We start from the raw sequence: 13,513 nt of genomic DNA on the forward strand, positions 1-13,513 counted from the left end.
CGGCTTGACCAAAGCCTTTTCAATGGATTTGGGTAGACGGAAACTGACAGAAGCCCGTTGTATATATGTATATATATATATATATATATATATAATATATATATATGTCTGTGTGTGTGTGTATGTGTTTGTCGCCTCCAACATCATTTGACAACCGACGCTTGTGTGGTTACGTCCCCGTAACTTAGCGGTTCGGTAAAAGAGGCCGATAGAATAATTACTAGGCGTACAAAGAATAAGTCATGTGGTCGATTTGCTCGAATAAAGGCGGTGCTCCAGCATGGCCATAATGAAATAACTGAAACAAGTAAAAGAGTACCATTGAAAGAACAAGTGGGAAAAAATTATGAATAAAAATGAGGTTGAATATCAATTCACTGGACACTAAACGAATATTTCAGTGGACACTTCTTGCAATGAATGGTAATTCTCCACATGAGAACTGTGAAATATTAAGATAATAAGGTATTGGTCTTAAGTCAAGTGGTAAAAAAAAATCTGGTAAATTAACTACGTGTTGCTAGCCACACGCCATTATAAACAATTCGAGACTGGTGTCGGTCTAATCGACTGGTCACCTCCCCCAAAATTCCGGGCCTTGGGTCTAGAGTAGAAAATAATATATTTTAATTAATGTGTTATACAGTGAAGTATTGTACTCTATTTTTTACCACAAAAATAACTAAAATCTAAAAAAATATATGAATAGCTATCGGCCACAGAAACCCGCGATATGCTGAGGAGTCCACATATAAATTACGTATGTTAATCAGAAATATCCGCGATGTACTGAGGAAGATATAGATGTACCGCGATATGGCGAGTGATTACTTTATATGCGATTTCAAGTTGATACTTGTTTTTAGTGCTTCTTTCAGTAATTAGACGGCGGCCATGCTGAAGAATTTTTGCCGAATGATTAGATTCACTTGTTTTCATATTTTTTAAACTTAATACTTGTAATCTTGAACGTAAATTCACCAGCCTCGGATGTCAAGGGGACAAACACACAGAAAGAGACACAAACATATATACAAAGGTTTTCTTTCATTTGCCGCCTCCAAATTCATTCACAAGGCTTTAGTCGACCTAGAGGCTATAGTAGACTAAGCCACATAGTGAGACTAAACCTGGATACATGTCATTGGGAAACGGTGCTTGTAAGTGTGTATGTACGTTTGTATGTATGTACTTACTTAAAATATATATTCTACTCAAATCTCTCAAAGATTCCATATTATTTTCTACTCTAGGCACAAGACCCGAAATTTCGGAGCAGGGGGCACGTCGATTTCATCGACCCCAGTGCGTAACTGGTACTTATTTAATCGACCCCGAAAGGATAAATGGCAAAGTCGACCTCGGCGGAATTCGAACTCAGAACGTAGCGGCAGACGAAGTACCTATTTCTTTATTACCCACAAGGGGCTAAACACAGAGGGAACGAACAAGGACAGACAAACGGATTAGGTCGATTGTGAGTTAGTTTCCCAGGGACAGTTTCGACACCAGTGAGTAAATGGTACTTATTTAATCGTAAATGGTACGTATTTAATCGACCCCGAAATGATGAAAGGCAAAGTCGACTTCGGCGTAATTTGACCTCAGAATGTAGCGGCAGACGAAATACCTATTTCTTTACTACCCACAATGGGCCAAACACAGAGAGGACAAACAAGGACAGACAACGGGATTAAGTCGAGTATATCGACACCAATGCGTAAATGGTACTTAATTTATCGTCCCCGAAAGGATGAAAGGCAAAGTCGACCTCGGCGGAATTTGAACTGAGAACGTAGCGGCAGACGAAATATGGCTACGCATTTTGCCCGGCGTGCTAACGTTTCTGCCAGCTTGCCGCCTTCTCCAAGATTCATTTACCGAAAACATGGTAATATATATTCAGAGAATACAAAGTATTACTATCGCATAATGTTCCGTATTTGCAGAATATGTGAGTTAGTATCCCAGTTTTGATTTTTACTATCCATCGTTTTTTAAAACAATATTCTACATTGTTTATGACACAATATTCTACACACTATTTTCATTGCAATATCCGCTGTCTACTTTTTTACTACATTTTTCTACATTTTTTTTTACTATAAAATAAAGATCGATATCACCAATTCTGTTCTTCAACACTGTCACGTAAACGGAAGAGTAATTCCCAAAGAAACATTATATTCAGCGCAGCAAATCTAGATATGTATGATTTTCGATAGCTGTGATTACTGCAAAATCTGTTTCGTGGACACAATATCAATGTAATTAATACACACTAATCTAGCATTAATTCTAAAGGAAAATTCGAAACCTGACACTGTATCTCAGAATTTCAGATACAATAAATTTATCATCAGAGCCTAAGCTACACATTAAGTTTCATATAAACTTCAGCATACATAAGACCCAATTGGCGTGAAACTGTATATATTTACTGTAAACAATCCGCAATAATATAAGTAATATATTTAGTTGCTTATATTCTTATGTCCGAAACACTTTTGTATAGAAATATTTCACAAATCCTGTAGCGCATATCATATAATACTTTAGTATGTCAGTATGATTTATGCTCTTAATAACCTACAGTCATCTCCTCTTACATTTTCTTTATTTCTTTTTTCCTGTTTATAGGTATTACTCTTCATATTTTCTTACATATATTTTTCTACTTCTCCACAAGATAAAATAATGTCTAGCGATGTAAAAATACAGATTGTAAATACATACATGTTGCAGCAGTTTTATGGATCATCGTAAACACATATATACAAGCACACGCACACACATATACAGAAAGCACGGTCTAAATAATGGTTATTACTTAATGCTTTCCTTTATTGTGGTAAATTTGACATACTGCTAATTCCAGTGGCCATTATAGATTCGCTATAGATAGGTTTACTCATTGATCGGTTGAGAAAAATTAAACGGGCAAAAAAGATTAACGTCACTTTCGTTAAAGTTATTTCTGGCTCGCTTAAACTTTTCTTAATCGATGAATGGCCTGATTAAGTAAACCTATCAACAACAATCCTATAACGACAACTGCAAACCGCCGATAGTCAAATTTAACTGTTATAACGAAAAAAATGTATTGAACATATTTATCCTTTTTTTTTATATCTCTCTTCAGCCTAGTACATAAACCAGTATAACTGGAACACAACCTCAGATTTACAATATAGAATTCTAATGAACTGTAACTTTGGACGCTGCCACAAGAATTAGCGCAGTTCTTTACTAATATAAATAATATTGTTAGTCTGCTGAGAGGTAACTGAAAGCTTGTTGTAAAGTATTTTCCCTGTATATATAATCCTTCACTAATAATTCTGTCCCCACAGAATATTCGTGGAAATAACTTGCTAAGTTATTCCACAGACACGCGTGCCCCTAACGTGATTTGCAGGACGACACAGCGAAACACAGAAAGGGGAAAGGCTGTCCATTAGAATTACCTCTGCTGACCACTTTGTGCAGCTGAGAGTAGCAACCTGAAATAATAAAGTATCTTGCTGAGGACGGAACGCGCCGGCCCGTAGGAATCAAACTCACGATTCTACAACCGTGAGCAGAATATTGACACCAGTGGGCCAATCTCTTCATAACACATAAACATATAGAAAATGTTATATATATATATATATATATTATATATATATATATATATATATATATATATATATATATATATATATATATATATATACATACATACATACATACATACATGCATGTACATACAAACGTGCGTACATGTATATATTTATAAACATATGTCTGTATCTATGTATATATGTATGCACAAGCGTGCGAGTGGGCGTGTGTGAACAATGTTTAATAACACTTAATATACGATTGGATAGAAACTCATTGAGCATAAAACCGCCTGAATCCCGGAAATAATCCGATGTTAAATCGTTTCCTATTGATTTGTCGATTGGAAATATAAATGATTCGGAGTGAAAACACCTACAGATAAAATTTACATCATAAAACTCACAACATTTTAAATATATATAATAGTTTGTGATTTACAGAATATTAAAAAAAGTTGTAACGGATGAACGTATAACATAAGAAAACAGTATATTTTAAGGCTTAAATAAAACATATCCTTCATATTATACTTTATAGATTTCATGGCAAGGGATGTATTAATTAAAAATAGGAAGTTTTAAAATCTATTTTTATGTTCTACGCTACATACAGTAAATTAGGAATTAGTTACAGTAAAAAATGTTGTTAAATAAACACGGAATATCTACAAGGAATAGAGCTCAAGATAAACGTCTTTGGGAAATCAGGTTACATCGGCTCAGTTCCTTTCCGTGTAAAGAAAAGAATAAACACCGTAGTGAACGCATTTTCTCCCACACACCATTCACACACACACCTACAAATATACCAGTGTGTGTGATAGAAATAGAAAGAGAGAGAGAGAGAGAGAGAGAGAGAGAGAGAGAGAGAGAGACAGCGAATGAGAGAGAGAGAGGAAATACTTTGCCATACGTGTAAGATTTTCTGATATGCTGCGATGATGAGGTGTTTAAGTTCATGAAATTTTACAGCTAAGAATCATTTTTGCATATCATAAATGACATTCTTTTATTGTTAAGTATTGCCCGTATATCTTCACATGTTACGTAGAAAATAGAAATGGATTTCAATTTATTTCTATTTGTAATTAATATTCTTGTCAAGGATAAATACGGGTTATGCTTTATTTAAGTTTATTAAATATTCTTTGCGTTAAAAATGACATTTAAATACGGCACTTTTTAGATGTTCGATTATCTTTAATTATTTTCCATAAGTCTCAAAGATTATAACATACCTTGAAAATTTTATTAATTCTATGACATATCGTATATATCTATTTGTGTTTCTATTGCATATAATTTATGTTTTATGGCCAATTTAAAACAAAATGATTATATATAAGAAAAATTCCGTTCATCGTTTGTGTGTGCGCGTGTGTAGGTGTTCTATGAGCATATGACAAATCATTTCTTATAGCACCTTAGGTACTCTAGACATGCAAATACAGAGACACGCTTATTCTTCGACGAAAATGCTCGCATGCAAATGAGGTTGTTTTACATAAAGGTTGTTGGTTTTGCATTCATTGCAAATACAAAAACATCTCATGACAAAGAAAATGTCACTGCGATCAGTTGAACAAACCACCCTTAGAGAATGTTTAACAATTATCATATTCATATCTCATCCTATTTAGTTATGTAAATATTAATTATTGTATCATAAAAAGCAAGTCGTGCCTATCTGTCACTGATGAAGGACCGCAGCTAATACGTTTACACAATAAGGCTACATATTTTAGTTTTCTTTTGTTGTTGTTGTTAGTCGAATTATATATTGGAAAGCGGCAGCATATGGAAAACTTTTATATGCATACTATATTTGCCGAACGAGAAGGTCGATTAAGGTTAATATAATATACTTAAATAGCCAGCAGCCGAGTGCCATAAATATAGCATAGCTCTGTTAAATGACTTCCAATTTGTTTTGTTATTCTATGTTATTAGTTCAGTGACGCCGGGTCAGTAAAATATTTACTAATCATGTTCTTGGATCTAATTCAATTGCTTATGATAATCGCCTGAACACTTCCTGTCTAACACCAATGTCATTAATCAATATTAAGAAAATAAATTATATTTAGCAACTTGGCTGAAAACAATAATTTCTAGATGGCACCATTTTTATATATACTTTCAAATAGAGACCGTTTCATATATAACAATAAGTAGCTTTTCAAATCATGAAGCAAACACCATCGACGCATTCATTAAATGAAACGAATTTTTGTAGGTGATATGCGTGTGTTAGAAATACACATATATTATATAAAACAAATACGTCTGGAAAATGTATATGAAGTGGTTTGAATTCAAACATTCATGGAATCGTGTACTTGGATGACGAAATCCGTGGTGACTCACCACTTTCCATCTTATTAATTTTTATTGCACTGCTTTTGTATATATGTGTTCGTGTTCGCGCGTATATTTATATCTCTGTCTCACCTCACCTCTATATACATACATATGCATGTGCATATATATATATATAATATATATATATATATATAATATATATATATATATATATATATATATATATATATATATATCCGTGTGTGAGTGTGTGTGTGATAGAGAGAGAAGGCGCGTGGCTTAGTGGTTAGGGGCAGTACATGATAACCTAATACTAATTTCGATGTAATCAACTTAGACACTTCCGCGAAATTGTTGGCCCTGCACCAAATTTGAAACCATTATCATGTCAGTTCTTGAAAATATAAATGCTTGCACAAGCTGATGATGTATTTCCGAAAAATATGCTACTTATGCATACATTTACAAAGTGAAGGCGCGTGTGTTAGTGGTTAGATGCATTCGGTTCATGATCGTAAGGTCCTGAGTTCAATTCCCGGCGGCGCGCTGTGTCTTTGAGCAAGATACTTGTTTTAACGTTGCTCCAGTCCACGTAGCTGGCAAAAATGAGTAGCACCTGTACTTCAAAGTGCGCATGTGTAAATGAATTATATTAATTGGTGTCACTTCAAACAATAAGAATTACAGTTTGTTTAGAAAACTGCTTTCGAGACTTCGTGTACAAAGTTCCCTATTTATTAAACTATGACTGGGGATTGTAATATTTTATGAATGATGCGTATAGTGCTATACACACCATATGCTATATTAATATCGATTATACAGTAACATATATGGAAAATATTAAATATTTTCCACCAATATATTTTATACATTTATAATTTAGATTTAAGAATAGGATAAATTATATCATGGCAGTAACGTTATGCAGATGTTTCATGCATTGCAATGTAATATTGTATCATAAATGATTAAACTATAAAATGACATGCGAGCAGGGATTGGTAATGACATTTCTGAATTAAAAAATTGAACTTACATTTAAATTCGCGGATATTGTTTCGAAACATCACGTATGTATATGCACGCATTTACAAAAATCTGACTGAAAAAGGTCTGTACATATATAGATATAGATTAATAAGTGTCCTTGCACATATACGTGCATGTATATATGAAAACAGGACGAAAAATGAGAGGAAAAAAGAGAGAAAACAAAGAAAAATGTGAAAAGGTTGAAAAAGGTGAAGAAAGGGTGAAAGAAGTGAGACAAGCGTTGGTTGATGGTCAAGATAATGGGATGGTATGATGGGAGAGGAGAGAGGAAGGTATTTAAAGAGATGATAAGGTAAGGAGTGAATAAGTGTGAGATATGTGAGTAGTGGTGGTATGATAGAGCTGCATTATGGGATGGGTAGAGAAAAGTGGAAGGAAGAATGCAAGGATGTCAAATTTCTATAAATAGACGTGATTGTATAAGTTAGTGTAAAGGTAGGAATCAGAGAGTTGGAAAGAAGATCTCCCCACCCATACCTTTTCTATATCCATCCATTAATGCAGCTTTATCATATAACCCTTAATCACATATCTCACACGTTTTACTCCTTACCTTATCATGTCTTCCTAAACCCCACTCTTCATATTCCCGCATATTATCTTGACCACCCACTAACGCTCATATCACACATTCTTGACTTTATCCTTTTCCCTTTTCTCCCCCTCTTTTTCGCTTCTTTCTCTATTTTCTCTCTCTCTCCTTCTTCCTCTCATTTTCTATTCCTGTCTCCCTTTTGACATATCTTCTCATTCTAATCACACACATCTCCACTTCTGTTCATAAATACTACCAAAGCATTCCTAAATTTTCATTCACACCACAAAACCCTTTCGAATGGGCAACACAGAATCCACGGCTCCACACTTTGAAATGACTAAACATGAAATGCTATTGGAACTTACATACCTTGTACAGGAATGTATAGGAAACACTTTTACAACTCCTATACACCATTCTCATTGAATTATGGAACTGCAACTAGAATGTCTTTTTATATTTTAAATTTTATTTCCCCTTTCCTTCTTTTATTTCCCTCCTTTTTCATAATAATTCCTTATTATGGACACAAATATTTACCTCTATTTAACCATCACACATCATCTCTGGTGAAGGGATATCCATAATATCACAGAAACAGCTGTAAGACTATATCCTTATCTTTAATATGTATATATATATATATATATATATATATATATATATATATATATAGCGATAAAACGAGTGCTCAACACCGCATCGGTAGATATTTACTTTCTTTATTTCAATGGTTTCATGTTAGGAAAAGTCGGAAAATATCCTAGTGTCTTAACAATTTTTCACGCCGGTCCCATAGAGAAAGGTGCTCGTCTCCGCTATTGAAAACAGTCTAGAAAGAGGAGAGAGAGAGAGAGGCCGAAACAGAGATGGAAATCTGAACATATATGTGGAAGTAGGATGAACCAGCAAAAAAGAGAATTCAACGGTTACACGATATTGTGTAGCAACTTGGAGTTTCTGTTTATAGACAAATTGCATTCCACATCTTTGATGACGAGCTGTATTTTCCCAGTACATTTACCTCATAGTATATTGCTTGTCAGCAACAGAACAATCGTTCCAAAGTCAATTTTATTCAAGATGTGCGGCATGAAGAGATATTTCATGGTTGCAACTACTCGATATTTTCAGGAAAATTCTGGTGTCATCAAATAAAAGTACACATATTAAACATTCAAAAAGGAACACAGGAACACCATTATATATACATACACACACACACACACACACACGCATATATATATATATATATATATATATATATATATAATTATATATATATGTATAAATATAGATAGATATATGCATACATACATGGATAGAACAGCATATATATACATATAAATATATATACATGTATAAATATATATATATATATATGTATACGCATATGCATATATATATATATATATATATATATATATATTGAAAAAGAGTGAGAAGACCGGGAGTGAGTGAGCTACTTCCTAAGGAATTGCTTTCAATTATTAGATTTTGCAGAAGTGTAAAAAAAATGCATAATTGATGAAAATGTCCGTGGTCACCTCTATCGCTTGTTTGCTTCTACGCCTCAATCTACATGATGCGGCTCATTATCATCATTATCGTAATTATACACTTTACTTCTTCATCACCGTCATTAGTGTCGTCAACTTCTTCGCCCTCATCGTCTTTACCTTCAGGAACAATATCCTCAGAATCTACGTTGTCAATATCGTGTTTCAAGGAAGCATAGCCTGTAATTTTCCATCCTTACTTCATCGCCCCAAATGTAATCAATTACATTATAATTTAAATGCGTGTTAAGGAATAACAAATTGAAGAAATATAAATGAATACAAAAAGTATGTAATGAAATAGAAATTAATATTTTACATATTTGTATATTTCTGTGTTTTTCTAGAAGACATTATTTCTGAAATATATGTGTATACGATTATTATTGAACATAATCATCCAACGCACACCAAAATGCAATTTCAGAATTGCGTACGTATTTTGGAATTGCGATTAGCATCCACTGACAGATGGCATAGTAGCGTTTGCAAAAGGGTGTAACTGATCAATATTCAATATAAATTTTGACAGACACGAAATTCTGGGAAGATATATCTCACATAATTAATGGAGTAAAGAAGTCGCAAGAAATACATTTAAGGCTATATATAACAAATGCGTATAAGCTGTAAAATAGCACACATAAACAGCCCATTATGTAACCATGTAATTACGCTGCAAAACTTCACACATATACATAATCGGCTTATATATACACTCCATTGCAGCTTCCAGGCAAGAATTAGGAATCGGGTTTTGAAATGAGAATATAATGATGGTAAAATTACCCCTGTTGTTATAATGCAATAATACAAGTGAGTGTGGGTGGGTGGCTGCACACGCGGGAGCGTTTGGGGTTATCTAAGAAAGTAAAGAATTAAACAGGTAAAACACGGACTACAATCGTTTCATATAAATGCAATGTTTCCTATATATGTTACTAGCAGTATCGGCCGGCGTTGCTCGGGTTTGTAAGGGAAATAACTATATAAGCATTTTTAGAGAGTTACTTCCTTTATAGATGCCAATTCGGGCTTTCTTAGCCATTTCTGTTTTGGTGTCTTCAAGCCATGAAGTCGTTGTTCTAAAAGAACGCTGGTCTCCTTGACAACGCATTACGACGTTGATTTCCTTACACTCCCTTCCCCACAGCTTCACGAGGGAGGGAAGAAGGGGGAGAAGCAAACACGCCATCGACACACGAAAAATTATGCATTAAAATGGAATAAAAAATGATGTTAAATTATTTTTAAAATCGTAGACTCATCGTAGACGCGCGCTAATAGCAAGACGGGCTTGATATTAATCACGACTATAAGATACCCGAATTTGGTTAAACTGCACCGCAAAATGTGGGAGTAGTTAGGAATCGAAATCGTAGGAGACAGACACTCACACAACTACAGTTTTATATATATAGATAACATACACAATACCTAGCTTCAGATCTTATTACCTGTCAAGTGGTTATATTTCCACACGGAGATGAATAAAGGGATTATCAAACTACCAAGATGGAATTAAATTACCAATCTAAGTATTAGTTATATCTATATTCTCTTCGTAGGTCTTTACTCCTTTGTCTCAATAATGTTTCCAAGTTAGTTGTCCAGAACGTTTACGCTATAAGTATTTTATTTCATTATGTTGCTCTGATGCTTTCGTGTGAACAAATATTATTGCTTTTTCTCAAAACTTGCAGCCCTCGCCACCTAACATACTTTTCTTCTACTTAATGATTTTCAGCTAGTTAATTTCATGCCGTTCTTGCTGCGGTGAATTCTATAAATCTTTTTTTTTATCTCCACACGATAATGTAAACACCTTATACGTAATAAGACATGGAGCGCGTTCTGCGTATTTTATACTTATGTAACAATTATTGCTTAGCTATAATAGATCATCACGGCGTTGTAGCTGTTCCATCCCTTACTCTTTGTACCTATATATTTATTCATTAGGTTGCTTCACATGGAATATCGCATTTTTAAGTACTTGTTATTTCAGTCATTTAAAAACTTAAATATGTATACCTTGTATTCCATCTTGACTCTTTTTCTTTCCCAAAAACATTGTAGTACAAATTAGTACCCACAGACCTTATGAAAATGTTAACAACCAAACTATGTTCAGTGACTTTCTCGTATGAGTACAAACTGGTTCACTCTGCCGCAGATAGCTCTACGGAATATCAATGGTTTTGTTGACATCAGAACTGTTCAGAGATTGTTCCAAAGCACTTGTACAGGAGATTATAGACTTGAAACTAAAACAACGTGTATGCCAAAATTAGTTATTAGGCATGATGGAATAAATAATTTGGTTGAACAAAATCCTAGAAGAAAGTTTCGAAAACATTCTTCAGGGCTCCAACCATTTCGTACAACTGTCAAGAAAACGGTTAGGTTTGTTCCAAACCAACTGGATGAGATAAAAAAACAAACAGACGCCTCAAAGTGTCCTCCAGGTTGCTTTCCCGACTGGAAAAAGACCATGTTTGCATCAAATCATTACTTCTGATGAGAAATGGATATTCTTTGAACACATCAAGAGAAGAAAGTGATTGCATGCAGGAGAGTTACCTAAACACTACCCAAACCCGCCATTGCACCCTAAAAAGTCACTAGTCAGTGTGTGGTGAACTGCGACGGGGGTTATTCATTATTCACTTTTGCCACAAGCAAAAGCGGTAACAGCAACATCGTATTGCCAGGAAATTCATTGTATGCATGAGAATTTGAAAAGAGAACCACACCGGCTAATGCATAGAGATGGCCTAAGTTAGCTGTACGATAATGAACGAGATCATACTACTCAAGCTACGGTTCAAAAGTTGCAAACCCTGAATTATGAGATTTTGCAGCATCCTCATTATTCCCCTAATATCTCTCCGATTATCACTCATTTAAGCATATTTAGCTTTTTATATGCAATACAACATTCTTGAACAAGAGGTAATTGAAGCATTGAGACCGTTAATCACAGCAAAATATTTTTTTAAAAAGATGGTATATATGACATAAAGAAACGTTGGGTAAACTTCATAAATAAACATGGATCATACTTTGATTAAATAAATGAGTTCTGTATAACGCTTCTGAAACATTTTATTGTTAACCCTTCAAATACGACATTTCATGTGAAAGAACCAAATATATTAGGGCATGGCAATTTCCTTTTTCTTTTTTGTTTCTCTTTTTTTTTGCCTTTTTGACAAATAAACACACGCATTACGTCTTCATTCTCCACTTGAGTTTTATCATTGCTCTTATTTTAGTGTTCTTCGTGTAAAAACTTTCGTCACCTTGTGGCGTCGTCTGCGTATCTTCATTCCTCATGTCACTTCCTGTTCTTTTTAGAGTTTTCACACTTTGTAACAGGAGGAGACAATTGGAAGGAGAGTCGCTGAAGGTGTCACAGGATGCGTGAAGAAATATTTCAGACAAAAGACTCTAAACTAAGAATAATAATAATGTTGCAGTGAAAGACGAGTTCATAGTACGAGTGGATAATTGGCAAACACAAGAAAGAAAAGGAAAGACCATCCCCAGTTATAACAATATCCATTTCAACACACGATTTCACATCAGAAATCTTGCAAAGCAAGTATCTAAATTATGTGTGTATCCGTGTGTGTGAGCATGTGTTAATATGTATGTATTTTGCATGTGCAATCGGATAGGCGTCTGTATTTTAAAGTATGAATATATGAATGTATGTGTGTAACTTGTTGCTTGTCTGTCCCTTTTTTTATTCTGTTTAATAGGGTTTAAATAATGAAGGCAATTATTTATAAACTCACTGATTGGATCAAAATTGGCCAGCAAACTAAATTGTCCAGCGAGAGACAATCTAATCCATGTATGCTGTGAAGTTACGTTGCGCAGTCTGTTCAATATTTAAATCCAAAATTCACTCACTAAATACATTTAGTTTAAGGTCACAAAATATATTAACAACCACAAATATGTAGAGAAATATAGATTTTATTCAGCTGCGATCGATGGGTTAATTAGATAAACCTGTGCTATTATAATCATGCGTATCAATCGATCCCATATTTGATCAACTACGAGTTTACCGCAATTGGGATAAATAACCTCCTATCGTTAGTGATGCTATAGGACAAAACATGGAACGGAGAATATTTTGAGTGAGATAGATATTTTAACTAACAGTATTCACCAGCATCAGTATAAGTGGTGTATAGAAAACAACCTACGTAAGACTTGTAATTATCAGTTCATGAAACTTTCGAACACTCATTGTAGATGTTTCGAGCTCATGTACTGAGAAGAGCACTATCGCTGTGAAAATAACATCCATCCATGAATTTATTTATTTATTAACTTTTAAATACATATGTTATCTGTGAATTTGCGCGTGTAATCTGGGAATGCATACAATGTCCTTCTCTGCCCTAGTTGTA

The sequence above is a fragment of the Octopus sinensis genome, linkage group LG19, assembly GCF_006345805.1.
Source record: "Octopus sinensis linkage group LG19, ASM634580v1, whole genome shotgun sequence".
Classification (NCBI taxonomy): Eukaryota; Metazoa; Mollusca; class Cephalopoda; order Octopoda; family Octopodidae; genus Octopus; species Octopus sinensis.